This window comes from Peromyscus eremicus, chromosome 20 (genome assembly GCF_949786415.1).
Source record: "Peromyscus eremicus chromosome 20, PerEre_H2_v1, whole genome shotgun sequence".
In the NCBI taxonomy this organism is placed as follows: domain Eukaryota; kingdom Metazoa; phylum Chordata; class Mammalia; order Rodentia; family Cricetidae; genus Peromyscus; species Peromyscus eremicus.
In genome coordinates this window covers 61,938,140-61,961,370 of record NC_081436.1, presented here as the reverse complement: position 1 = coordinate 61,961,370, position 23,231 = coordinate 61,938,140, and the positions used below count along the sequence as shown (strand labels likewise).

General features: G+C 47.3%; 1 protein-coding gene across 4 annotated transcripts in view; it reads right to left on the bottom strand.

The window, feature by feature from the left end:
- The window catches only part of Ncald (neurocalcin delta), a 194,450-nt gene that overhangs the window by 43,908 nt on the left and 127,311 nt on the right, over window positions 1-23,231 (bottom strand). Inside the window, exon 1 of one of the 4 annotated variants that reach the window (XM_059247588.1) lies at window positions 16,962-17,156. The exons of 2 other annotated variants lie outside the window; for them this stretch is intronic. The gene's annotated coding sequence lies outside the window, so the exon portion shown is untranslated. Of the gene's footprint in view, window positions 1-11,691; window positions 11,810-16,961; window positions 17,157-23,231 lie in introns of those variants that run through there. One more of the 4 variants, XM_059247589.1, reaches the window with a different exon arrangement.

Here is a 23,231-nt window from a genome sequence, read left to right as displayed (position 1 = left end):
CCAGAGACCACCAAAAACATTTTGTGCTCCTTCTAGATGCTAATGAGAGTGGCTCACTCTGCTGAACTCTGTTTGGTGTCTCTAGTTCCCACATTACAGCAAATTCCCCAGATAAAGAACAGCACTAGAATAAATGCAAAAGCATCAAGTGTTTCCAAACGTCTGTAAGTCGGTCAAACATGCTCTGTGTTTCTCTTGGCCCTCACACCTGAGCTGGGGACAGCTGATGCGGTATCAGATAGACTTGGAGTGTTTGTCACTTTTGTTATGGTGGTGACAGAGCAACTTGAGGGAAGGAGGATTTACTTTGTCTCGTGGTTCAGAAGGACAGTCCCTCGTGGTGAAGTGACTCAGTCTGTGGCGGTGGAGCCTGTGGCTGCTCACATCATGGAGGCACATTAGAAGTAAAGAGCCCAGGCATAAACCAGAAGCAAGTATCATCATTAACACCCCACCCCCACCCCACTCCCGACCTCAGCACCTTAGTTTGCCAGGTAGGAATCTTGTCCATACCCACAGTTATCTAAAACGTTGCCATGGTCTGAGGACCAAGCAGCCAAACACACCAGCATGTGGGACGCACGTACATACAAACCTTGACACTTGTCCCTCTGCTAACCAGGCCAGGATGAGCAGAAACATGTAGATAGTCACCTACTTAAAAATGTTCACATCGCTGGACCTGGAAATGTACTGACCTCATTAGAGGCAAGTGCAAAGAAAACCATTTTCTGCCTTTTCTACAATCATGTAACTTCTGGTCATTCAAGCTTAACTACGATTGCAAAGAGTTTCTTAGTAGGCTCGGCTCAGCAGACACAGTGCTGGCAAGTACAGCCTCTGTGGAGAGCGGCAGAGGTGGGTTGGGCAGAGAACCGTGACATTAGAACCGTGCATCTGTCATGCACAACCAGTAAACACCTTAGATTTATGAGGCAGGCACAGCATACTCAGAAGCACAAATAAAACCATAATGCAGATGGCTGAAAGTGACATCCTGATTCTTCCGCATGGAGGGTGTGTCTGAAGACTCCAATATGCTTGCTCTCACAGCCAAAGACATACTTTGAGGATGGGGTTGGAACAAGGCAACTACAAGTAAGAAGTGCCAGAGGAAAATTCATGTGAACAATTTCGTTGAAGGAGAAAGCAATAAAGGCAGGGTGCGGCGGTGAACAGTAACAGTATTTGAATAATGGGGCGTGAATTCGCCAATATTCGCATGTCCCTTGGGATGTGTGATGGAGTACAAAATGATAGAGAAGATCATTCTAATTTTCCAAGCCAATTGCTTGTTTTTTTAAGGGTAGCATGATCCATCATGATAAAATTATGCAAAAGGAAGATTTGATTGTAGTCACGGAGAAGTTGATAATAAAAGGATACAGAAGGCCAGCACAAAACAGGAGTGGGCATGTGTCATAGATTAAAAGTGAGTTGGACCCACTTTTCACAATCTTAAAAACTGTATTTCAAGAGTAATATTTACACAACACAATAACCTGATTCTTGTCCTATTTCTCATTAGCTTACAAAGATTCTGATGTGTTTAAAGGATGCTTTAGTAAGTCAAGTGATGGGGAGAGAATTATGAGCAACCCACCCCCAGCTGAGACACTGTTGGCAGTTGCTGACTTCTGGGGAAGGGAGGGTTGGTTTTCTTTAAGGGTGTGGCCCTGGTAGGTCAACCATGTTCTATTTGACAGTCCACACCTGGGAGTTTACAGTCAGTACACACTGACTTGTTGAGTTCTCTAAATGTGTGTGTGTGTGTGTGTGTGTGTGTGTGTGTGTGTGTGTGTGTGTGTGTTTTAAAGAACACTTGAAGGGTGGTGGGAGCTGGATCCGGAACAATAAATAGTTGAGGGTAAAGATGATCAAATTACATTGTATACACACATGAAGTCCTCAAAAGATTAACAGAAATATTTTCTCTAAAAAAGTCAGGATGAATGTTATTCCTAGACTAAAAGTGCACACCATGCCCCGTAGTACACGTAAGAATCAGGGAATCATGTTTTTTTTCAAAGAGATGCTCTGCCCAGGTGAATTACTTTCCGAGGATTTCTTGAAAGCTGTGCCTGGATAGCACAGTAGAGTAAAAACCAGCTGGATGGATGCTGAGGACTCTGTCTGCCAGCTGGTAGACCAGATAGAAAGCTGCTTACCTTAGAAACCATGCTTTTACATTTGAAAAGCACAGGCTAGGAAAACATTTACACCTACCATAAGGACAGGTGCTGTCTTGATGATGAGGTTGGCTTCAGGGGGAGTTAGACTGGTTGGTTTGGGCCGATACCCCAAACTATTAATAAATGTGATGGGGGCTTTATGATCACTGGGAGAGGACAGTGTACATGTGGATGTTGACAGGTGTGCTGACTAGTTTTATGTCAACTTGATACAAGCTAGAGTTCACTGAAAGGAGGGAGCCTCAACTGAAAAATACCTCCGTAAGATCCAGGTGTAGGCATTGTCTTCATTAGTGATTGATGGGGAGGGCCCAGCCCATTGTGGGTGGGGCCATCCCTGGGCTGGTGGTCCTGGGTTCTATAAGAAAGGCTGAGAAAGCCATGGGGAGCAAGCCAGTAAGCAGCACCCCTCCATGGCCTCTGCATCAGCTCCTGTCTCCAGGTTCCTGCCCTGTGTGAGTTCTTGTCCTGACTTCCCCCAGTGATGGACTACAACGTGGAAGTGTAAACTAAATAAATCCTTTCTTCCTGACTTGCTTTTTGGTCATGGTGTTCCATTGCAGCAATAGAAACCCTAACCCAGACAGCAGGTAAATACAAAGAGAAAGTGAAGATTTCCTCTTGAATTCTCCAAAGTCCTCATTCTTCAGACTCCCTCACATTATAGCTGTGATACAGAGACATGGGCCTCATTTTTATCAGTCACATGCCAAAAGCAGCTGGATGACAATAAACCAGTCTCTTCGCAGATTTATGAGATGGGATTATAAAAAGGGATGAGGCATGCAGGAGCTTTCTGAAATCAGTCTCTCATGACTGAGTGTGAAGCTGGCTTCTAGGGAGGGGACTTCAGAAAGGTCTCACTTAACACACCAGAGGGGACAGCAGGGTCCCTTTGGACCAGCAGGCAGGATGGAAGTGTGTCCTCACGTAGCCCTTAAGAGAAGCTGGCGGAACACCCAAACGCAAACCGCACCTGGGCATTGACTTGAGGGAAGGACCTGTGAGACCTGGGAATGTAAGACGGGGGTGGGGGGATGGGGGTGGGGGGGGTGGGGGTGTGTGTGTGTCAGTCGCTGGCCTCACTTCTCTAAGGGTTCCTTTCTGTTTTTTCTCAGCTTCCGTCATCCACCGCAAACCTCCAGGCTGTGCTCTTGCACAGGCTCACTCTTGCACGGGCTCACTCTTGCACAGGCTCACTCTTGCACAGGCTCACCTAGGCGAGTCAGGGCTGAGAACCGAGGCTTGGCCTAGCTGCTGGTCTGCTGCTCCTGGATCAGAACCTGCTCCACCTTTGGAGTGGCACATCCCCTCCCCCACCACTCCTGAGCGAAACAGTGTTTAGCTTCTAGAAATGGGGACGTTTTAAATTAACTCCATCTTCAGAGGAAATCACAGCTTCACATCACATAATTCAAAGTTCACTTGGGTAGTGTTTATGGCCCAAGGAATGACCCTGACATGAACAAGAAGTCTATCTCCAGCTAACAGGACGGACTGTAGGCAGAATTTTGAATGGGTTTCCTTTCTCCTTGGGTGCTGGGACTGAGCCCTGGGCCTGGGCCTGCCAAGCACAAGGTCATCACATTCCATCCATTAGCCGTCCTCTGCCAGGGTGCTTTGTCTAAAGCTCCTCCTACTAAGCCTTGCAAACATCTTGAGGGGCTGAGCTTCAGGTAGGCAGGGGATCCTGTTTTGCTGTCGGTTTATCAGCCATACTGTCACTGTCAAGGTCAAATGCAATCAGGAAATGGCCTATGGGAATCTCTACTAGCTTGTATCCCCACAGTGGGAACAGGAAGCAATCACACCCGCCCAGCAGCCACAGCCAAGCTTCCTGGCTTTTTATAGAGAGGAAAAGGCCTCTGTTTGTGCAGTACCTTGGGGTAAGCGGAGGAGGGCGCTAAGGGCTTGACAAAGCTGAGCCTCTCTGGCTGCCCAGGGAAGGCAGAGGGATGCACATCCCATTCCCATCTCACTAGGAGTCCTCACAGGCAGGATAAAATCACCAAAAGAATCAAGTTAAGGGTGAATGCTGCTCTTGGGAAGGAGTCCATTTCACTTCAAGCACCCCCACTGGGTGACTTCATAACCCCCTGTAACTCAGATCAGGGGCCAGGGCATGACACCTGTGGCCCTGGAGGGCAACTGTGCTCATGTGCACATACCCACACACAGACACGATTAAAAAACAATAAAAATAAATATTAAAAAGGAGAACCTAGTAATTATAAAAAAAGAGAAACTATTTCAAATTTATTATTCATGATCCTCCATTGATTCAAAATAATTTACTGTTTTCTCTTTGGATAATTGATGTACTTCACTATTTTAACTTGCCATCTTGTAATGGTTAATCTTGGTTGTCAACTTGACCACATCGGGAATTAACTAAAACCCAAACGCCTGAGCACTTCTGTGAGGAACTTTCTGAATTGGATTATTGGAAGTGGAAATACCTGCCTGGGTCACACCTGCTGCTGGCCACCCACAGAAAAGGGCAAGGAGAAAGGAAGCTTTGGTTTTGTCTGCTTGCCCTTGCTCTCGGGGGCAACCTCGTCTCTCCTGTCTCCAGGGCATTCCTCCACTGGTGTGAGGACCTATGTCCGGATTCCTGTGTGGACTGAAGACCAGCAGCTCTTCAGGAGTATTCCAGGACTCCAGCAGCAGCCTGGACTGCTGAAACAAGACAGCCTTAGAGACCGAACAACTCCTGTATTCTTGGCCTTCCTCTCATTGTTGGGCTAGCTGGGTCACAGACTTTAAGCCACTCTAATAAATCCCATATATAAATATAATATATATTTTAAAAGTATATGAATATATACTTACAGATACATTACAATATGTTACATAATATATCATATTACATGTAAATATATTTATATATTATCACTACAATATATTCATATATATGAATAAAATAAATGAATAAAAATGAACATATATGTATTATTTCTACATACATATATATTTATTCTATCAGTTCTTTCCTTTAGAGACCCTAATATACATCTCTTGCGTAAAATACACAGAAGCCTACACTTAAGGGGCCCAAGCAGTCCTGAGGGTAGGGAAACGGCCTTCAGACTGGCAGCTGAGACCCGGTGAGCAAAGCCAGCCCAGCCAACAGATGCTTTCTCTTCAGCTCACAGTTCCATACACATGCTGCAAGGATTTCTCTGAAAATATAAAATTAGGGGCTGGGGAGATGGCACCGTCTGTAAAGTGCTTGTCTTACAGGCCCGAGGACCTGAGTTCAATCCCTAGAACCTACCCTAAAAAGCCAGGGACCATCAGCAGTCCATCACGGATGGGGGAGGAGCGCTCATGAGGCCCCGTTCTCTGAGAGTTCTCAGTAGTTAACGGCTGCTGGAGGAGGGGGAGTGCCTTCTTCAGTGGTGTAGACAGCAGCAAGTTGCCCATAATCCAGTATTTAACCTCCACATTCCTGCAAATAACCCTAATAAGATCACGTGTGTCACAAAAAAGGCCATGAAAATAGGGCTTGCTGGGAGAAAGGGGTTCAGCGGCAGTGGGAAGGGGTGAGGGGGCAGTGGAGAGTGGAAACGGTCTCTTCTTCCTTTCCCAGCTGTGGTTACCACAGTCACTGGCTCTGCCGTGAGACTCTAGGTCCCGGGCCCAACAGTCACCTTACATCATCATTGTTCACAATCCTGGCATGGCACCTGCTCAATGTTCTCTGTAAATATGTCGTTTAATCCCCAGACAATCCCATGAGGAAAGGACAGCTCACCTCACCTCATGGACGAAGGCACTAAGGCTTAGATAGTTCCTCCAAGATTGGACGGAGAGCATGAGTTGGGGACAGATTTGAATTGCAGCTCCTGCTTTGACTACTATGGAGCCCCAGGCCATATAAAGGAAATGGATGAAAAGAAGCACCTATCGTAGACCTGGGCAGTTCACCAAGCATCCTCACACCACATCTTGGCTAACCTTCCATGAGTCTGGGAACTGGGTACCACATGTTACAGAAAAGGAACCAAAGCTCAGAAAGGAAACACCATTTGAGGGAGGATTTCGGTCTCCAGTGAAAACACAGAAGCCAGAAACACTGACAGGCAGGAAGGTTGCTCCGGGATGAACAGGAATGTGGGTTTTGAGGTCTCAAGAAGGTTAATGGTGACATGGCACCCCAGACGCTCAACTGTACACTCTTCAGAGTGACTTTCCCATGACACCCGGTGTAGACGCCACCACCTCTGACAACTGATGCAGCCCCCGTCAAACGCACTCCCAACAGCTCTTGCCCTGTTCAAACTGACATCAGCAGAACTCTGATGTCTTTTCCCATGGTGCAGAGAAGATGTAATGCTGACCACTGTGTCTCCCTGGCCAGGAATTGGGAAGGCAGGAGCCACAGTCTTGGCCACTGAATCACAAAAAGAGGACTACAGTAAGCCCGAGAGAGATTCTCTAATAAAGACAGGCCGCCAGGGATTGTACTTTTAGCTCTGCAGGAGACCATTGCAGGAGGACAGAAAGTCCACCGTGCGGGATGTAGAATGAGTTCACTGCCTTCACGGCATCTTAGTAAGACTCTGTGTCCAAAAAGAAAAAGAAAAAGAGGCCTGGACACACAGCTTGGTGGAGAACTGGTTGCCCAATGTGGGTGCCAGAGTCCCTGCATTTAATCCCTAGTACTAGGGGAAAAAAAAAGAGAGAATACATAAATAAAAATGGGACATATCAGAGGAACAAGAGGAAGAAAGAAGCAAGGAAAACTTCACCTTTCTTCAGTCTTTTTCTTCTTAAAAGAAGTATCCAAGGATCTTTGTTTCCAAGAGAACGCCTTCATTTAACCTTATCTTTCTCAATAATCTACCATTCTGTCTCCTCTTTTGTCATATTTAAATTTCAGAAGATAAGGAATACTTGGTGCTTCCTGTAGTTATCTTTTCCTCATAAACTACTGAACTGAATTCTTCAAGTTCCTGGTAGTTTCCAGACTGTCATCCAAGAGAAACAGACAGTGCCCACAGCCAGATGTGCTCTCCCGGTGGCCACCACGTCTCAGGATGAAATGCCCCCGGGTACCCGAGAAGGGACAGGACAGTGGCTGCACCAAGTTCTCATCTGGGGTTTCCACAGCGTCAGCGGTGTGAGAGAACTCTCCGCTGCAGGCCGGCCTTTGAGATGTGTGCCTGAAAACATTCCAGCACAGGACAGCACATCAACCACCATGGTCCTCTGGTCCTGCAGTCGGCTTCTTCCTTCTGTTGGCCAGGGTGTGTGTGTCTGTGTGCATGTGCACGTATGTGTTTTCTACACGTATGTGTTTTCTACACCAGAGTCAGCTAGGCTCCAACTCGGCAGGCTTTCACGAGCCTGTTAGTTGAGCCTTTCGAAGCTACTGCTTTACTTCTAGTGCTTGTTTTTAATCATGATTCCATGTTGACTAGAAAGCAGCTTGGACTAACTATATTATCTTGAAATGAGGCCATTGGTCTTTTTCTTCTAAAGTATTTATGTTATAATTAGTCAATCGTTTCCAGATTAAGCCTCATCGCTAGCGGGGTGGATGGTCTCCATGGACAGATGAGCTTCCTCACAGAACCCATTCTTTCAGAAAACCATTCAGAGGCAGAAGCTCAATGCTAGTGCTTGCGCGTGCACAAGGCCCCAGTTCTGATCTCTAAATTCAGAAAACAAACAGCACACAAATGAACAAAAATCATGTGTAGCCAGAAGATGGAAACAAACCAGATACAAAATGGAAAAACTCACCAATGAAGACATCACACTACCCAACAAGAGTCCGCCAGAAGGTTCAATGCTGCACGAGCCTGTCACCTGAGTACCTACAGTGGGCAAACTCTTAGAGAATAGACGCTTTACCAACAGCTTGAAGAACAGGAAGGAGTGGGAACTCCATACTTTATGGGCACAGAGGTTCTGTTTGGGGTGATAAAAAGTTGTGGAAATGGATAGTGGTGATGAATGCTGTAAATGCCACAGAAGCCATTTTTTTTTACACGTAAAAATGTCATTTTATGTATATGAGACAGAGGAGGAGAGCACCCAGCTCTCCAGGGAGGACTCAGAATCCACATGACATTGGGACAGAACTCCTCCCAGTGACTGAGACATCACCAAAGCCTGCAGAAACCAGGCACTTCCCAAGATCTGACAAGGAACACGTCCAAAAGCAGAGTCACTCCAGATATGGGCACTGTGACTGATTTTGTTCATTCAGGAGGACGGGGGCCTTGAGCAGGGTGGACAGTTCCACGGGCCTGGAGAGCTTTTCATCAGTCAGAAACCGAAGAATCCCATGGCATCCTTCAGCCTACAATTTATGACTGAATATTATCTATCACAAGATGGTCTTCCCCACACCCAGCCCGTGGGAAGGACGCGCTAAGCTGGGACACTTCCTTACTTCTGCACCGAGCGTAAAGTTTCTGCCTACCGCATTGCACCATAGGAAGTAAGTTTTCTTAAATATGTTTGAAAACTTACTCATTTTCTTGATCTTCTTAGTGATTCCTGTTAGTAATACAATACAATATGTATATATATTTCATCCATGAGAAAAATGCAGCTGCCAGCTTTAGTGAGACTGGCAGAAAGAGCATAATTTAAATGCGCTTCTTTAAGCCTAATAACAATTACAAAAATAACTAAAATATTCTGGAGGTTGTAGCCATGGAGACACTACTACCTCTAAAACGGAAAACTGAATTTGTTGGGGGATGTAGAACCAGACAGAATGAAGACAGATATGAACAGCCCTAATTAGAATGTAGAAGTTCGGCCGGGTGGCGGCGCACGCCTTTAATCCTAGCACTCAGGAGGCAGAGGCAGGTGGATCTCTGTGAGTTCGAGGCCAGCCTGGTCTACAGAGCGAGATTCAGGAAAGGCGCAAAGCTACACAGAGAAACCCTGTCTCGCCGGGCGGTGGCGGCGCACGCCTTTAATCCCAGCACTCGGGAGGCAGAGCCAGGCGGATCTCTGTGAGTTCGAGGCCAGCCTGGGCTACCAAGTGAGTTCCAGGAAAGGCGCAAAGCTACACAGAGAAACCCTGTCTCGAAAAACCAAAAAAAAAAAAAAAAAGAAACCCTGTCTCGAAAAACCAAAAAAAAAAAAAAAAAAAAAAAAAAAAGAATGTAGAAGTTCTAGTGTCTATCTCTTTTCCATTCAAATGAACCTGTACCAGGTCAACGGCACAAAGTTCCTGCAGCAGAGTGGCCTCAGTCCAGCAAGTCAGAAAGAGCTCCAGTCCTCAGAATATACACAAAGCAACCCCGACCCGGAGGCCTCAAGTGACGGGAACTTTCAGCCCCAGATCCAGAATTCTTTTTCGCGTGTTTGTTTTTTAAGACAGAGCCTCTCTATATAGACGTAGCCTCAAACTCGAAGAGATCCACCTGCCTCTGCTCTAGAGTGCTGGGAGTAAAGGTCTGAGCCTCTGCTCCTGGCACCTGAGAGTTTAAACTGTACTTTAAGTAGACAGGGTTCTAACCCCAGTGGGTTTTGTAGTGGGAAGGGGGAGCCGAGGTGAGGATCTTGGATTGTTAAGACACAGCCTCCGCTGGGCAGGAGACGGCAGTCCAGAGTATGGAGTAGAGTGTGAGCTACAGAGAGGGCCTGTGTATGTCATTAATACTCTAGTCACATCAAATAGTTAAAAAACAATTGGGATTAATTTTAATAGTATATTTTATTTAACCAATTGTATCTAACATCATTACTATTTCAATTTGGTGCTATTTAGACAATTATTAAGGGAATCTTTTTATAAAATTCTGAATATTTGCAATTTGTATATTTTATGATCACAGTCTAATTTGGGCTAGCCACATTTCAGGTGCCATATGTGCCCAAATTAGACAAAGAAAATAGTGATAGCCATACCTTAGCCAATCCTGGAAACCCCCTCCCCGCCTCTGTCCTTCACTCTGTGACAGTGGTTCTCAACTTGTGGGTCGTAACTCCATCTCCAAATATATTTACTTTATGATTCATAATAGTAGCAAAATTATGGTCATTGTGTAGTTTGAATGTATTTGGCTCCCATAAGCTCAGGGAGTGGCAACATTAGGAAGTGTGGCCTTGTTGGAAGAAGCACGGTCTTGTTGGAGAAGGCTGGGTGACATGCACCTTTAATCCAGACCTTGAAGCTGGAGAGCACACCTTAAATCTGGACCACACCTTCTGGAGGAAGTGTGTTGCTGTGGGGGCGGGCTTTGAGGTGTTTTTTTCAAGCTTCACTCAGTGTGACAGTCAGTAGATTTCCTGTTGCCTACAAGCTGTTTTTCCAGCACCACATCTGCCTGCATGCCACCATGCTCCCAGCCATGAAGAAAATGGACTGAATGTCTGGAACTAAGAGAGACCCCTCAACTGAATGTTTTCCTTGCAAGAGTTGCCATGGTCATGGTGTGTCGTCACAGCAATAAAAACCTAACTAAGACAGTTGTGAAGTAGCAATGAAAATATTTTTATGGTTGGGGGTCAGCATACCATGGGGGACTGTATTAAAGGGTTGCTGCATTAGGAAGGTTGAGAACCACTGCTCTGTGAGATAATACATGCAGGCGTTAGTTAAGACAGTTGGGGCTATATCGTCTTTTTAGTTGACAGTATCCTAGAGAAAGAATGATTGAGACAATGCTCCAGAAACTGTCAGGAACTACAGAGTCTTCCCTTTGTGAGGTGAGTTACAGCATGTGGAGCGTTTTTACCCATTGTCCTTGCTGGGTTCTCCTAGGCCCGCTTCTCTGCCCGTCCTCTTTTGTGCTTCTAGCATGGTCCCTAGAACAGGAACCACAGCTACTATCTCTTGCCATGTTCTATGTCAGGAATCATTGAACATTCTGTAGACAGCCTCTTGTTTACTTTCCACGTTTACAACAGCTGAAGACAGGCCCTACAGGAAGTATTTTGGTTCATTTGTGCAGCTATAACAACACAAAATACCATAAACTTGTTAGCTTAAAAACAACCAACTCATTCCTCACAGTTCCAGAAGCTGGGAGGTCGGAGATTTGGCTGTTAGCAGAGCTCAGCATGAGGAAGCAGGCTTGCTTTTCTAGCACTCAGGATGCTGGTAGAGTAAGAGTTCAAGGTCTCAAAGCAGGCGACAGCAACAATCTGGACCCTGGCATGTCCTTTCGACCATGACAGTAGTTTGAACAGAGCAAGCCCATGTGATTCACTCATTGGCTGAGTTATGAGTCAACCAACCAACCAACCAACCAACCCAAGTGAGTGGATGTTCAGAGACTAAGCAGCTCACACAAGGCCACTGCCCAGAAATAACGGATCTGGGGCTTCACCCAGGCTTTCCTGCCACATTCTGTGACTATCATTTGGCTGGCACTTGCCAAGCATCACCTCGGATGGTTGCTGGCAGTTGCCTTGGTATGACTCTTCTCTCTCCAACCACGTTGTCACCATTGGGTGGCAAGACTTGCTCTCCCCGCCCCCGCGCCCCCAGCTTTCCTAGTAACAAGAGTAATTTATTACTCACAGTTATTGGCTCAGTTTGAAAGTATCTACAAAATACATCGATTCCAGCTCCCGGTTGCCCTTTCTGCTTACACCTGTATCCTGGCTTTATTTCCACAGCGCTCCTTTACTTCTGAAAGCATTCCCATTTGGATGATAAATTATGCATCATGTTTATCACATAGACAAGCCCTCGGCTTGGCCTGCACAGCTATGCTCTGTTAACCACACCAGAACAGCTGCCTTTGGATAACAATGGCCTGGCAGCCATCAGTACTGATGCCCAGGGCTGGAACACAGAGAACTTTCTCATGAAGCACATTCCCCATGATGCCTCTCTCCAGGCTCTCGGCTCTACCATCCCCCAGCCCCTTCCCTTCTGTGGGAATCTCTCCTTCCTCATTGCTCCCCCAGCTGCCCTTGCCAGCTGCATCCCACACCCCCAGGTCCACCAGCAGAAATGGGGTCAATAAAAGACTGTATAAAAGCCAGGGAACTAGATGACGACGACGACATTGCTCCTTCTGTCATTCTCGGCCCAAGTCCTTTCCCGTGAACAATTCACACCCTCTGCACACAGCAGAATAGGAAAAACTGACCTTTGGGGGCTAAGCACTTGCTTTTGACCTTTGTGGTATTTGTGAACTGCATGTATGGTGACTCAGGACGTAAGGTAAAATATCCTTTCACCGGTGGAAATGCGTGGTAGTTACAAGATTCTCTCAGGTCACACACCACTGTGAGCTCAGATGGTACCATCTCAAGTCTTGAGTCAGGACTGATAAGATGGGAATAAACAACAACAACAACAACAACAACAACACAACAACTCCCAAACACACTGTGCATTGAGGTGTCTAACGGTACATTAGGATCTACCAGACATTAAATATCAGAAAATTCTAGATCCTTTATTTTGAGGAGTTCATAGAAAAGCAGGCCCACTTGTTTGAATAGATGGCCTTTTGGGAAAATAGCCTCTCAAGCGGTAAATCTGAAAGAGGTCTTGTGTCAGCACAGCTGGGGCCCACCCTGAGCAGGAAAGGCATGGTTCCCAGCAGCACAAGACTGCACAGGGTTTTGTTCACTAGCGCCACCATGTGGCGTGAGGAGCAAGTGCAGCCGCGCTCTGTAAAACCTCAGGGGAGGGAACTGGAGAAACCCAGAGTAACAAAACGACAGACACCTGTCAGGCATGGTGGCTTACACCTTTAATCCAGGCACTCAGTCAGAGGCACCTTACTGGTAAGATCGTTGTGGGACTGTGGGCTAACCTTTTGAGCTAAGAGATAACCCACAAATAAGGGATTGGTTATCTCTTCCAGACGAGGCACAGGCTTGCCTGCTGATAGGGTGTGTGGGATTTCCGCGGAACTAACTAAAAGGAGAAGGATGCAGCTTTCTTTGTGCCCAGCATGTTGCACGTGTCTTCAGTGTGCACACGACCAGAGTTTCACAGAAGAAGGGTTCCCATTAAGAATCTAGCTCAACATTCATGGAGTGTTTTGTTTCAGGATTATTAGATTTATCCTATTAGAATTTCTACTATGCAACAAAGCCTTAGCGCTGATTCACCCGGGGAATAAATTAGCCCACAGCTCACAGCCATTTTCCCAATAAAGGTGCCTGAGATAATTTCTGGGAAGACCAGCGCTATCGGAGGCAATAGCGGCTCCACCTCTTCGTGTCTGTCTTTTCCTTAGGACTGTATTCCATTCATCATGGACAACATCTTTCCAATAAGCCAAAGCCATGTCATGGTGCAGCCCCTTTTCCTGTCCCTGTTTCCTGCTGGCCCCATGTCAATATTTACACATCACCACTCACGCCCACTGTTTACCTGAGATGGCCTTCAGAGCTGGTCCTCAAGAGCTCATCAAACTGCACCGCATTTTCCTCTTTCCCATGATTCATGCTGCCTCTGATAACATTTCCATTTCAACAGGAAAAGCTACTTTCCAAAGTCAAACGCCAGTCTCCATGTTCAAAAGAGAACAGACTGACCATTTAGGGTGCTGCGGAGCTGTGGGAATCCTGACTGAAGCTGCTGGTCTCATTGCTTAACTCTTAGTGTCTCTCTGGAGGCGGGTCTGCACATGCCCGACCTCAGAGGGGCTCTCATGTAACTGCCAGAGCTGGAGAGAGACCACCACCTGCGCCGCAGCTCCCTTTCCTAGAGAATGAGGAAGTGCCAAGGAGAATGGGCAAGAAGAGGCGTCTTCTCCCAACTCTGGTGAAGTGCCTGAGCCCCAGTGTTCCCAAAGTGCTCCTTTCCCCGTGACAGACTACTACACATGTCCTCTTTCTCTGTTACTCCACTTCTAAATAGTCTCCAGGCTTAATTTTTTATAACATTTTAAAAATATATTTTCTTTTTTTTTTGAGATTATAATTCTATCATTTTCCTCCCCCTTTCTCCCTTCAACTTATTCTCTCATTCAAATTCATGGTCTCTTTCTCTTTCATTATCTATCTATCTATCTATCTATCTATCTATCTATCTATCTATCAATCAATCATCTTCCTAAATATATCAATTCAACCTGTTCAACCCATGTAATATTACTTGTATGTACATGCTTTCAGAGCTCACTCTTAATTTTAAGACAGGGTCTCAGTATGGCCCTGACTGGCCTGGAACTTTCTATATAAACCAAGCTAGCTTCAAACTCAGAGTTATCCATCTGCCTGCCTCTGTCTCATGAGCGTCAGGACTGAAGGTGTGTGCCACCATACCTGCCCTTGCTTACCACCACCCCCCCCCTTTTAAAATCAGTTCGACATCAGAAACCACTTAGTATACTATTTTTCTTCTTCTCTCTCCACAGTAATTGGCCGACTTCATTTATAGTCCCAGCACCTGGGACATGGCAGGCCTTCAGTTCCAGGCGAGTGAATGTGATTGGGCCTCTCCTCCACTGGTTCACTCATTTCCAAACCAGCATCCCCCGCAGCTACCAGAGCAGATTTTCAAAAACTCATCTTTCGTTGCTCACAGACACCAATAACTCACCCCTGTTCTCAAGGTTACAATCTGGCCCAACTGCCTTTTCTAAAGCATCTGACCCTCCCTCCACTTCCTCCTGCCCCAGCTATGGAGGGACAGACTCCCCTAGAGAGGCCCTGAGTCTCCACCCTCACTGGGTCTCCTCTGATGCCCCAGTCTCCCCTGTCCCTAACACTAACCCCCAAGGAAGGCTGCAGCAATGGCAGATCTTCACTGAGCACGTTCTGGGTGCCACATACTACCTGGAGCCCTCTTGGTGACTTGGCACTCTCTCTTTGAGTACCCAGAACAATGAAAGCATTAGCCCACTCCGTGACTCGCTCACCTAGAAGACCCAGGTTTAGCCCAGGCCTGCACCCAGCATCGGGTGGCTTCTCTTACTCACCGGGGACACGGCGTCCATTTCTCTCTCAGTTATCTTTTACTCTGTGCATGCACCTGTTGTGCCTCTGACTGCTACACCAATGCTCACAGACTTACTGCAGGGTTACAGACCAGGGGCCTTCACGGAACCGTAAACTCCGCAGCAGGGGTGGTTGGTATGCATTTGTGTCCAGCACAGGGCTGACATGCAGGGTGTGCAATTATTATTTTGCAATTTAATTTGAATTTATACATCCAAGAGACTCAATAGGGAGAGTTCAGTCTAGCTCTAAACCCTAGAGTTAAATCCCATGCAGATCTCAGGGCTCTTTTACTAGAAAGTACAGTTCTATTAGCTCCGCTGGGTGTCAGGGAAGCTATAGCTCCATTTCGGTCTCCAACCTACTTTACAAATTAGTATTTGCAATATAGGAGCCTGGTGTTGTAATGTTTATGGCAACCATCTGCAAATCAATCAGCCAAACACACAAGCGGAAACCTCCCACATCCTCAACATCATTGCTTAATCTGAAATGCTTCTTGGAAGACAAAGAAGCATTCATAAAATGAAACAGTAGTGAATGTCAATAGTAAGAAAGGTTTACAGCGAAGTGTCCTGCTGATTTACACGGTCCTCCCATGCCAGTGCCCGGAGCTGTTTTTTACAAAGATTCCCTCTGCAGCTTACAGAACAAGCCAGAGTGGTCCTCAGGGTCTTCAAAGACAAGGACAGCAAGGGAGAGCGGAGGTCGAAGAGAGGGAAGAAGAGGGGAAGGTGGCAGAGAAGGATGAGGAAGAGAAGGGGGAAAGAGAGAAAAGGGGAGGGAGAAGAGGAGGAAGAAGAAGGAAGGGGAGGTAAAAAGAGAGGGAAGAGAAGAAGGGGGATGGGGAAAGGAGGAGGGAGGAGGAGGAAGCCACAAGAAGAGGACATAGGTTAGGAGGGGACGGGGCTGCCTTGACTCTCTAGATACACAGAAGGGGGAGTCATCAGCAGTGGAAGGGAGAGTGATATCAAATTATTCTCTGGAAACTTCCATCTGAGCTGAAGGAAGCGCTCAGGAGCAGCTAGAGCCATGCTGCCTTGTGGGAAGAAAACGATGCTTCCCTTGCTTCTGCGGCCTCAATTCAACCAACAACAAAGGGTCCAGGAACCAGAAGTACTTCCAAATAGACAAGTAAACGAACAGCTCCTGGATTTCAGGTGACCACAGGGAATTTCCAGAGCTATGGTCATTCCATGTGACCAATGCCAACTGCAAGCTGGCACCAGAGCTTACCCATGGTGAGAGAAGCATATCATTGATGGGGCACACTAGTGGTGAGCTGGGCCGGGTCCCTGTAGAAGCGGGGCCAGCATTCGCTGTCCCTTGGAGTTCAGCTAAGGGCAGCCATACCTGATTTCTGATGCAGAGGTTGCCAAGTCCACACCAGATTCCCAGGGTGGCTCAGTCAAGAGGGTGGCCAATGCAGAGCCAATCTGTGGCTACAGCTCCAGCCCCCTGAGCCTGGTTCTGAGGAGGTGTCCCAAGGGCTGTAGGGTGACATTACACAGGCCCGACCTCCATACGGCTCATCCCAGCTCTTCACACAGAACACCTCAGTTATTGACAATCTGTCACACCAAGAACACATAGCCTGAATTTTCCATTCCTCCCACACAGCTTGGCTGGCTTGGCTAGCAACGGGTTTTATTTTTACAAAGATTATCGTTCTGCAGCATTACCTCCCAGCCAGGGGGCTCAGAGGCAGCTGGAAATGAGAGTCAGCTGGGAGCCCGGCAGAACAGTGGCCAGCCATCAGAGTCTCCGCCCTGGGAAGGAGGAAAGCGTTGGCCAAAGGCCATGCCAGCTGACTTTCTGGGACAGACAGATACAACAGAGGGGGTGGGGGTCTCATCTATCCTAGGGGCGATGCATACTGACCTCTGGTTGGGGAGCGGCTGAGGTTCCTGGTGCAGCTGGCTATCTTAACCAGCAAATGACTTGCTCGTTTGGATACATGGAGAAAGTGCCTGAAACATCAGTGAAATTCCAGTATGGAGGGAGCACTGGCGGCTTCTTTCAAGTCCACAGAGCAGCACCACTGAGCCTAAGTTCTCACAGGAGGTGGGGCTGTGCTCTGTCCTGGGACAGGCATCTCACTTGGCATCGGGAGCATTTCAGTTCAAATGGGTCATGATGCCCTGTAAAGCTTGCTCTCATGAATATGAAAACCATCACTCTTTATCTTCCTGCTTGACTTATTTCTTTACCAGCCTGGTCTTTTTTCAAAGGTACCGCAGAGATAAGCCGAGGGCTAGGTCAGGGCACATCACCATAAATCTCAGTTAGCAGGGAACAAATGCACAGTCTTCCCTTTATAGCTTGAGGCCCAGTGCTGGGCCTCCTTCCTCCTGGGAGCTGTGAAAAGTTTGAACAGATGTTCGGATTCAGGGGAGGGATGTGTTGCCGCTGCTCTATTTACCTCCTGCAGTGGGATCCGTTCTCATTGCCTTCTGAGCAGGAGGGAACAAATCTCCCAGACTTACTGCTACCTGGGGGAGGGAAGAGGCCTGAGACCCCAGCTCCTATAAAGATGATGAGTTAGAAACAGAATGTGGGGCGCCCCAAACGCACACTTAGTACTGCCTTCTAGTTTCCAAAATTAGGTCAGCACATTTGCTACAGCAGTAACCTTGACTCTGCCGGGTCATCCATGAGGCAGGTGGTCAGCTCACACAGGCAGCCGTTAGTCAGCATGCCTCTCCGGCAGGTGCCACCAGCTTAGAACAAAGGGATGTGGAAGCCACCATAGAGGACCTTTCCCTGACATTGTCCTGTGACATTTATGCTCCTTCAGTATTTACACTAGGGATTGAATGGTGCTTGTTTTGAGCATTATAATAAAAACTCCCCACAAAATCACTTGGATGAAAACACATTAAACAAATGTCCCAATTACAAATATTGATTGAGAACTTAAAGTGATCCAATAGAATATAAAACACACCTTGGCCTTTAGACTTTATTGTTTAGTCAGAAGTGATGGAGATATTTACAGATATGGTTGAGCAGGGACTTACCAGTCCACAGTGGTCACCTTGCCCTTCTTACTTTTGCGTGCTCTCGCTTTCAATCTGTGTGTGTGTGTGTGTGTGTGTGTGTGTATGTGTGTATGTATGTGTAAGTGTGTGTGTATGTGTGTGTGTGTGTATGTATATGTGTGTATGTATGTGTGTGTGTATGTGTGTGTGTGCTCAAGTGTGCGTGTGTAGAGGCCAGATGGCAATCCCAGCCATCATTCTACAGGACCTGTCTTAGACAATCTCTCGCTGGGACCTGTGGTTCACCAATAAAACTAGGCTGCTTGGTTCCTGGTCCGGTCTGTCTCTGCTCCGCCAGAGCTGGGATCACGATGTGTACCACTGCAGGCTGTTTGTTACATGGGTGCCCAGGTCACACTAGGGTCCTCAGGTCTGCACAGCAGGTGCTTCCGTGGCTGCCATGTCTCTAACTCCCTTTTTAACATTTGTAATTGGATCTTCCAGCTGGCATGTGACCGTGCAACACAGTGGTTCCTGGCTTGTGCAAAGAATGGTCATGTGACTAGCTGTGACCAGTCATTTATGAATAGAAGCGAGGTGTACAGTATATAGGTCATATCCTTAATCGGAAGTCACGTGTTGACTCTTCCTCTGTGGTGCATCCCAGGGTACAGAATGTCTGTGAAGGGGCATGAGACAGATTCTACTGTATGAGAAGAACAGCACAGTAGGGACAGTGGAGGAAAAACAGGGAAGAAGTGGGGACCTGGATGACCATTTCTTCTCTCTCAGTTGCCAGCTGAGACGAGGGAGAGAACTCATCTGTCTTATTTCAGAGTGTGGTAAAGCAAGTGAAGCCTATCTTAACTGACGTATATGAATTTCCCCAAACAGCCTGGATATTCTATTCTGGGTGCTTCTTTATCTCTGCAGCACTCTTGGGAACCCTGACAGAGTACCACTCACATTTTGGGATCATACTATAAAGACCATAAAAATTCTGTTTTTTATTCTCATAAGAAAATATGATTATGCTGGGCGGTGGTGGGTCACTAGAGGAGGGGTGTTGGGGTGTCTTGTCCTTGGCCTCATCCTGTCTTGGCTTGTGCTTCCATCTGTGGTGAGGTAAAGCTGTTTTTCCACTACAAGCTCCTGCCTGACGCTCTGCCCAGGTGTACGACTGGGCAGCACGGCCTGAGACCTCTGACGCCGTGAGCCAAATAAATATTTTCTCCCTTAAGTTGCTGTGTTGGGTGTTTTGTCACAATAAGAAAAAGTCACCAACCCCAGAAATGCATGTGTGCATACACACACACACACACACACATACACACACACACAGTGCATACATACACACACGCACACATACACAAGCGCACACATGCACACACACACTGAGTTGAGGGCCCTTAGGTAGGTGTTTAAGCGGAGAATTTAGGAAAGGATCGGCTGACCCTGGAGCTAGGGTTGGGTTTAAGGAAGCTGGTAAGTACTGTTAGAAGCTGTAAAACTAGGTTGGACTTGCTGGGGAAATAAATGTGGCCAAAAAAGAAGACACACCATGATCTATGTTCCCCAAATATTTTAAGAACAAGGGCCTGTTAGGAGGAGGAAAGCAAAGAACACAGCGGCACTGTGAATTCAGGGGACAGTCACTAGAAGGAGGGGTGACCTCTACCAAGTGTTGCCATCAGGTGTTGGTCACTGGTAAATGTAGTGGTGCAGTGGCCACGGTGACCCTGACTCCACAATACACTAGAGTGGAGGGTTTGGAAGCAAGTGTGAGAAGAAGCCGTGGCAAGTGTAAGAAGAAGCCGGGCAAGTGTGAGAAGAAGCCGTGGCAAGTGTGAGAAGAAGCCGTGGCAAGTGTGAGAAGCCATGGCAGTGGGTCTGGACCTGGCCTGGCCTCCTTTCTGCTGCTGCCTTAAGACATCATGACCAAAAGCAGCCTGGGGAGAAGGGCGTCTTCAGCTTCTCCACACCCTTGTCACAGTCCATCCCTGGAAGAAGCAAAGGCAAGAACTCCAGGAAGGGCAGGGTGTGGGGCAGGGGCTGTAGAAGAACACCGCTCTTTCTAGGGCTTGCTCGCCCTGCTTCCTCATACCACCCAGGACCACCTGCCGTGGGGCGGCACCACCCACAGTGGGCTGGGCCTTGTCCTGGATCATCAGTCAGGAGAATGTCCACAGGCTTTCTAACAGGCCAACCAGATGGGGACATTTTCTCAGGTGAGGGCCCCTCCTCCTCTAGGACTCTAGATCACGTCAAATTGACAAAAGAGAAACCTGCTCTGGAAGACCTCCGCTCTGAAGGGGTGCGGGACAGGGGTGTTACTGGCAGGGAAGAGGCGTCAGGAGAAGGGCTTGGGTTTGACTTAGAAAGATTGCTTCTGGCCTGTTAATATCATTAGCTGCCACTTGTGGAGCCCTTCACTGTGCTGGCAGGTGCTCTCTATGTGACACTCTACTTAATCCCAATGCTTTCGCAGTGTAGATGTTAATGCCTCTGTGGGAGGAAGCAGATGTTCAGAGAAAGTGAGGAATGTTACAATGCCAGTCAGTAAGCGGCTACACCACGCCTTAAAGCCAAGCTGTTCTGACCAGTGAATTGCCCCATGATAGAGCCTGCTCCTGCAGGAAGACTGGCTTGTGGAGGGGCCGAGCATAGGCAAGTGAGACCGTGAAGATCGGCTGGAAGAAGCTCTTAGTTGTGCACAGAAATGTGCAAGGATGTTTGTATCCTGGTCTGGTTCCAGTGCTAAAGAATAAGACAGCAAATGCAGCCCTTTAATATGGCCTTCTATGCAGAGCACTCCATGTACATGGAACTTACATCCCAGAGAGGACCGCTAGCAAATCCTCATTCCAGGCTGGGTGAGAAGATAAAGCTGTCCTTTCCTCCTAGGACACTGGTTTGGATCCAAGAGCACCAGAGATATTTGCTGTTCTCACAGTTGCTACGTGGTACCAAAGGGGACAATATTCTGGAAATGGCGCACTGGGAAAGGCCAGCTACTGTCCTCAGCAGTGAGAGCTACTGGGGCCTACAGCTCTTCTCAAAGCCCAACATGCACGGTAATCCAAATGGCACCGAGAACTGGTGGGGCTTCAGGATTCCAGGTACCTCTACAGGGCGTGCACGAGTAAACACTGTTTTTTTTTCTAGTAAAAAGTAAGACGCTTCTAGAATCTTCTTTTATGTCCGGAATGAGATCTGATTATAGCGTTCCTTGGAGCTGTTGTAACGAAGAGGAGAGGTAAGCAAGGAATTGGGCATGAAGAGAGAGTTTTTCTAAATCCGAACCCTATTACACAGGATAAAATACCAGCCCAGAGCTCAGGAGGCTGCCACAGGGAGCAGGTAAGGAGTACAGGAAATGCTCTCCCGGAAGTACCAGGGCACCCTGGAAACACCCACTTCAGTCAGTGCCAGATGGAACTGCACTGAAGCTTCAAGGCACGTCAGCTCTAGCCTGAGGCTAGCATGCTGACAGATCGCCGCCGCAGCCCCGGATGCCCGGCAGCACACACTAACCTCCGAGGCTCATACACTCAGCTGCCAAAGTCACCTGATTCTCACACAAGGAGCTCACCGATGCCACACACACACACACACACACACACACACACACACACACACACACACGCATGCGCGCGCACACACACACACACACACACACACACACACACACACACACGCACGTACAGAACCCCGAAGATCCTGACACACTCTCTCCAGTCTCTCTGATCCCATCTAATATCTTCTTCTTCTTTTTTTTAAAGATTTATTTATTTATTATGTATACAGTGTTCTACCTGCAGGCCAGAAGAAGGCACCCGGATCTCATTACAGATGGTTGTGAGCCACCATGTGGGTGCTGGGAATTGAACTCAGGACCTCTGGAAGAGCAGACAGTGCTCTTAACCTCTGAGCCATCTCTCTGACCCCATCTAATATCTTCTTATTTTTAGTTATTTTGAATTTTTGGGAAAGCTGCATTTTAGACAAATTATAGTGCATTCACAGAGGCGTTCTTCAGTTGCTGTTGGAGGGGAATTGGTCATTTCTGGTCATGACACAAGAAAAACTTTAGGAGTTGTAAGTCAAGAGGGAAACAAGCTGTGAGTGGATCCCTAATCAGAACTTCCTGTTGTGAGTGAGATTTTGTGTGTGTGTCAACTTACACATTTTTAAAAATTGAAAATAGATTTTTTTCATGCAATATATTCTGATAATGGTTTCCCCTCCCTCAGTTCCTCCTATGTCCTCCGCACTTCCCCACCCACCCACGTCCACACCCTCTCCTTCTCTCTCTCACTAGGAAGCAAACAGGCATATATAATGATGATGATGATGATGATGATGATGATAAAAATAAAATGAAAACAGATCCTTGCAGCTTCCTAGAATCCATGACTGATGCTTCCTGGATGTCCAACAGACAGTCCTGATTGATCTCCCTCTGCATAAAGAAAGCTATCTACAATACCTGACCTACAAGCTTTTAAGAGAACAGTCTCTTGGTATTTTCGAAACAGTGGAAGGTCATCTTTCTGCCTTTGGAAAATCACCCGGGCAAACTCTGGTGGAATTGCTGCCCATTCTTCTGACCACACTTCACAAAACTAAAATGGCAGCCAGGTTAGCCGTGGACGCCAACTCCCCGCCCCCTCTATTTGCTGAAATAATTTGAACATCCACCTGCGCTGGACTCTTTCATCAGCTTGGTTATAGGACGGATGAAAACTCCTCCTAATTTGAATTCTAATAAACGATTTGAGGAAAAGCGTGTCCCTGTTTGTTTACATATATAAATTTAGAAGCACTGTGAAATCTCAAACAAAATTAGCCCTGGTGGGTGGCAGAAGAAGAATCAGAAAACCCAGTTAATAAAGGCTGAGCCTCCTCCATTCCCGGGCTTCGCAGAACGCTGGCTGAGGGAAGAGGTCAGGACTGATGGGAGCCCTGGTCCAGGAACAGCACTCAACCAGGAGCAAAGACCATCAACAGACTTACGCTGTTCTTGTCATTGAGCATGAAGGACAGCAGAGCCTGTGGTTCTGAACGGTCTCTAACATCACCGTTGCTGTTTGATCCCAGAAATGCATCTGCTGTGGCCATAGACTTCAGGAGAACAGCCCTGGGCTCTGGAAACCCTGCTCTGTGTTTC